The 6,078-nt window shown below is 27.6% G+C and overlaps 1 long non-coding RNA gene across 1 annotated transcript; it reads left to right on the top strand.

The window, feature by feature from the left end:
• Positions 1-2,533: 2,533 nt before the first annotated feature.
• LOC107896162 (uncharacterized) lies at positions 2,534-4,495 on the top strand. The gene is made up of 3 exons (XR_001683624.2): positions 2,534-2,664; positions 3,199-3,275; positions 4,311-4,495. It is a non-coding gene; the product is annotated as an uncharacterized lncRNA (long non-coding RNA).
• Positions 4,496-6,078: the final 1,583 nt, after the last annotated feature.

The following is a 6,078-nucleotide window of genomic DNA, read 5'->3' as shown; positions in this document are numbered from 1 at the left end:
ACATGAGAAAAATTATACAAAGTATATTAATGTAACCAATGAATTTGTTTTATTAATCAATCTGTTCAAAAAAAAATTACAAGTTTACAAACGAATATACTACACGTAAGGCACCAGATCCAATAATTTCTTCATTTCTCTTATACATATTCATTGAGAGCTTATTGTAATATCTTTTCTCATTCTTATATATTTTATTTAGAGCTTTAATTTGCAAACAAACACCTATTAGAGGTCCATTGTTAGGCTGCTCTTCCTCTTTTTATTGTAAATAGTATCCTTAAGTTTTTTGAACTATAAAACCTTACAGGGATTAGAAGGGTTGCTAGTTAAGCCTATAAAAGCTAGAGAGTTCTAGTTTAACCATACAAACTAGGGAGAGGTTCTATATTAGCCTTGTAAAAAAGATAGGGATTGTAATGGTTACACCTTTTTCCTTAAAAGGTACCAATTCAAGTTTAGTGAATTGTGAAATCCTTGGTTGAGGTAAATCAAGAAAGTGGAGGTAGGCAATTAGGGTCAAACCACTATAAAATTGATTATGCAAGCATATCCCCCTCTCCTTATAATTTATAAAAGTTTGTAGAGATTTTCAAAATATCAATTTACCCACTCTTAGTATTTTCTAACCTAAAATATTAGATACAACAATTTAAAAGTGTTTTTATAGTGTAAAATTGTTAAGTCTTAGCAGGAGAGTTGAATATTTATAATTGTACGAGAGTGAGGATACAACAAATGTGAGTGAGTTGAGTTTAAATCATCTCTTGTGTTGTTGAGATTATAGTGAATTACTCTCTAAACAAGACCTGTAAATGTAAGATTAGATTTTAATTGCGTAGCCAATTGATTATGTTCTTTGTTATACATTTTTAATTTTCTGTTGTCTGTTTTAGTTGTAACTCAAATAACAATTGAATAAGAAAATCAACACGTTCAATTGGCCTCAGAGTTAAACACTAGATAAATTTGGTGAAGATAATGTTGTTTATTTGCTAAGACATGGAAGAAAGCCCGATATCCAGGCCATCTATGCTTGATGGGCCAAATTATGCCTACTAAAAGACACGTATGAGGGCATGTAGCAAGACAATAGACAAAAAAGTATAGAAAGCTATTTTTAGAGTATGGGAACCAACAATTGTACTTATTAATGGTGTTAGTGCTCCCAAACCTAAGAAAATGTAGACTACTAAAGAGGACAAAATAACCAATTGCAACTCCAAGGCCTTTATGCAATCTTCAACGGTGTAGATCCTTAAGAATTCAGTAGAATCTCAAAGTGCATCATTATTCGAAAAGTATGAACCATTTTGGAAATTGCTCATAAAGGGACTTCTACAATGAAATAGTTAAAACTCCATACATTAGCTTCCATGTTTAAGAAGTTGAGAATGTTAGAAGATGAGATTTTATGTGATTTTTATGCTAAGTTATGTGATATCTATAACCATGTTTTTGCTCATGGTGATGATTACTCAAATGTCAGGTTTGTGCACAAAGTGCTACAATCTTTTCTAAGATGTTTCTCCATCTACGTGATAGCTATAAATAAGGCTAACAACATCAACATGATGAGGAATGGTGAGTTGATTAGATCCTTTAAATGTTTGAGATGAACTTTAAGGAAGCCAAGAGAGACAAAGTAAAGATATAAAAGAACATTTCTTTGCATGTTGGTTCTTTAGTTGCAATCGATGAAAAATACCATTGAAAATCTCCAAGAGTAGTTAGTCTTACTCAAAAATATTTAACAAGGCATTCAAGAAGCTATCTAGGAAGAGCAAAGGGTTTGAAAGAGGTTGAAGCTTTAATAAAGGAAAAAAAGGGAAAGAAATAGCTAATGAGGAGATCCATAGTGATAAAAAGACAGGTTTACGATGTCATGAACGTGAGGAGTATGGCCAGATACAAATTGAGTGTGCCAATACGCTGAAGAAGAAGAAGAAGAAATCCTTGTGTGTGACATGGAGTGGTGATGGAAAGGATAAAGATGATAAGCACCTAAGCAATTATATTGTGTTTACATCTCAAGTGGTAAGTAAAGTTGCAATTGACCCTGACAACTGTAGTGAAAGTGATGTTGAATCTATAGAAGACTTTATGGATGCTTAAAAGGCCAACTTGGATTAAGTATATAAGATCAATGGGATGAGTTGCTAGATCCTCCTTATTATTTACAAATATAATTATTTCTTAATTTGAAATAGATTAGGTTTTCTACCAACATATTGGAAGCCTAATGAGTCACACACAATAATAAAATTTGGAAATCAAAATGAGAAAATACTTAATTGAATAGTTCAATAAAGTTTAACGAGAATTTGGTTTAAACCCTAGTCTAGTCTATCTAATTTCATTATTGTCACACATCTACACACGAGAAAGTCTCATTCTTTTTATCTCACTTTTTGCCACACATGAGAAAGAAAAATGAGCACAAATATTTCTTGATTTTTTATTTTTTTTTGGTATTAAAATTGAGATCAAAAGGTGTGGACCTAAATGATCAAATAGCTAGTACTATCTCGGCAAAGTGGATATTGAACTTACAAGGTTTTTCAACTTCTTAGTGTGAATATAGAGGTTAGACATTTGAACAATAGTAGGGTTTCTACAATTGAATCTTGTGTTGGGACGAAAGTGAAGAAAATTATAATTAAGGTATGTGAACCCTTAATCAAAGGTATTGATTTTTTTCTACTATTTTTTGTATTCTTAGACAAGATTAAATAAACAAACTAATCATTGATGGAATCTAATGATGTATGTTACTTATTTTTCTATTGAATTCACGTTGTTAGATTTAATTTCAATTTATTTCGGTAATTAATCAGATTCCAGTACAGATATCAGCCTTATTTGATTCATTTTTTATTCATCCAGAATTAGATTTATTAGTAATTGAATCACAGGAAAAATCAACACTCGATTTGGATCTATGTAAGGGTCGGAATTTCCTTTTTAAGGAAGACTATAGATTCTGGAAAATTATAGTTTTTTGTGGGATTTTCGGGGACTGTTATAGGCTGTTTTTTTATTCTGATAAATTCCTAATTTATTCACGTATTACATTTGAAACCTGGTAAGTTGAGATGCGCATGAAAAACGGAAGCAAAGTGTTGCTTATTTTCGATTGCTTGGAGTCCAGCTTGTGATCACGGATGCTCTAAATTTTGTTTTTCAAGTGATTTTCAGAGTTTCCATCCTATCCCTAAATGAGTTTGGTTCACATCGGGCTTCTCAGGAACAAGTTACTAAAAATTAAACGCAAGGTAAGAGGTTTTTTTTTTTTATCAACTTGTTAGAATTAAAATTAAAATTATATTTAATTAAATCCTAAATTTTAGAATTTTAATTTTATTTAGTGTTTAAATTTTAATTAATTTATAAAAATGTCTAGAATTTAATTTTAAAAATTGAAATCCATGAAAAAAATCGTAGATACTAGTAGTAATTAAATGCTCCGGAGTTAGATTGATGCACTTCAAAATTGAATTTGTTTTAATCTAAATAATTTAATTTATGGTTAAACCTAAATAAATTAGTATTTGCCTTAAATTTATTTAAGTTAAATGTAAACTGAACAAAGAATTTGTTCAAATGTTTGGATGATTTATTTAAGTTAAATCTAAATAATTTAATTTATGACTAAACCTAAAATTAAATTTGAAAAATAAGAAATTCATAAGTTAATTAAAATAAATCAAATGTTTGGATGATTAATTTATGTTTTATGCTATTTAATTTTTAAATTGGGTTAGTGTTCTTTGTCTTATTTTTATTTTTCCTTTGGGTTGTACATTTCTTTTATCATCTAAATTCTCTTGAACATAACTTGAAGTTCATAGTAGGTAGATTTACTTCACGCAATAATATAAATTCTACCCATGCAAAATTAATGAGACCTTAGTTATTAAACAAACATAAATCCCTCAGTCCATGTTAAGCTTGATGAGGTACCTTCCATTTGTTAGTATTATCATTGGGAGGTTGTTGAGTCACTCAAGGCTACTTACATTAAAATGGGCATTGCTCGAGCAAAGTTGTGTTGTCTTTAGAAGTAAAGAGAAAGTGAAGTACATATAATTTGCTTAAAGTAAGGAGTTATCACTTAATTGGAGTTGCATTGGTTGCAGATAGTAAACTCAGTTACCTACCCCATTAGACTTGTTGCAATGAGAGAGGAATCGACGACACTATAATAAGAAAAGAATAAATTATTTAATATTTAATACTATTAATTATTAATTGATTTAGAAAACCCTAAAAACCTAAAAAATTAAACTAAATGATGCTCGTCTATGCAGCGTACCACTTGACCTTAATCCAAAAAGCCATAAACTTGGGCTCCAAGGTTCGGCCTGTGTAAAATGGACCCCCAAGCAGAAATGAATGAACTTGTAGACGACTGGGCTTAGTGTTGGCTGGGAAATGGATTCTAGTTTTCACCCGGTTTGGACTTTATGAATTTTTGCTTCTAATTTTAATTAAATTCAATAAAAAGGGATTTTTATGATTTTGAAATGGAAAATATAATTTTGGGATAATAAACTTGGTAATTAGATCTATTTTGGATTTTTTTTATTTTCTTTTCTACATGAACTTGACAATTAAATTTATTTTAGTTTTGAATTGAGAAATATAAAAATCTAGCAACGTGGCACTTTGAGATTATACCACACCATCACTTAAAAATTAAAAAATATATATAAATTCACATATAGTGTTTTAATAACCGGATCAATAGTTTAACTGATTAGACCATTGGTTTTCGATTCAACCGGTTTGATCGGTTCAACTGCTAGACCAATAATAATTAATTAATCAATTTTAAAATTTTTAAAATTTTATTAAAAAAGTTAAACCTATTCAACTACAGATTTATGTTTTAATTTTTTATTTATTATTAGTTTCGATCAGCTTTTGATTCAATCAGTTTAATTCTTTTGTTTATCTAACTGACCAATCCATTCATGTTTCAAAAACACTGATCAAATCATTAAATCTTGACGAAATCCAAATTTAGGGGTCAAAATAAATTTAGTTGTCAAATTTAAGTACTAAAATATAAAAAAATAAAAATAAAAATACCAAAACAAATCTAATTACCAAATTTAAGAATAAAAAATTATATTATCCAATTTAAAATTCGAACTTCTCAATGCGTGGTTATTTAATTGAATTAGAGCTATAATAATTTTTTTAGGGAAAAAAAAACACAATCAAGATTATTTTGGATTCCAAATAAAAATATCAATCCAAATCAATAGTAGTAAAATTTTAAGGCCTTACTCATCCAACTTTTTGATTGCGGTAAATTATTAAATTTTAATCACTCAATTATTAAATTTTTAACGAAAATTAATAATATACGTCACATCATCTTCACATTTTTATTTTGGTCAACTAAAAATTATCTTCTTATTTTAAATATTGCTTAGGGTAAAAAAAATTAAGGATTAAAGTAAAAAAAATAGAAACTAAAATAATACTTTAAAAGTTGTCAAATTGTACTTGTTTACCTTTTGCCAAAAGTTCTAAACCTCTTTCTTTTTTTAAATATTAAAATTTTAAATTTCAAAACATTAAAATCAATTAAATAAGTTATTGAAAAAAATTATCATTTGTTAGTGTCAATAGATTTGTTAATATAACATTGGTATTAATTAAATTAATTAATTTAGTCTCCTTTTAAATTTTAAAATTTTATTTTATGTTTTCATATTAAAATCAACTCATATAAATCATATTTAATTACTGCACATGAAACTCAAATTTCTTTTGATTATATGATCCCGAGTATTTCATACTAATTTAAAAGAAAAAAAGAATCCTTACAATTAATTAATTAACTAATTAATTTTATTAATTAAATTTAATTAACTAATTTTATTAATTAAATTTAATTAATTAATTTTTCTTTCATATCAAACAAAACTCTGAATTTTTTCATCACTTCTTACCCAAATGAAGAACAAGCAATTAATTTAATTAATTGCAAAGATTTTTCTTTACTTTTAACTTAATATGAAAGATTCAATATTATATAATCAAAAGAAATTTAAGTTTTGCAGA

This window comes from Gossypium hirsutum, chromosome A06 (genome assembly GCF_007990345.1).
Source record: "Gossypium hirsutum isolate 1008001.06 chromosome A06, Gossypium_hirsutum_v2.1, whole genome shotgun sequence".
Taxonomy (NCBI): Eukaryota; Viridiplantae; Streptophyta; class Magnoliopsida; order Malvales; family Malvaceae; genus Gossypium; species Gossypium hirsutum.
This window is presented reverse-complemented; position numbering and strand designations above follow the sequence as displayed.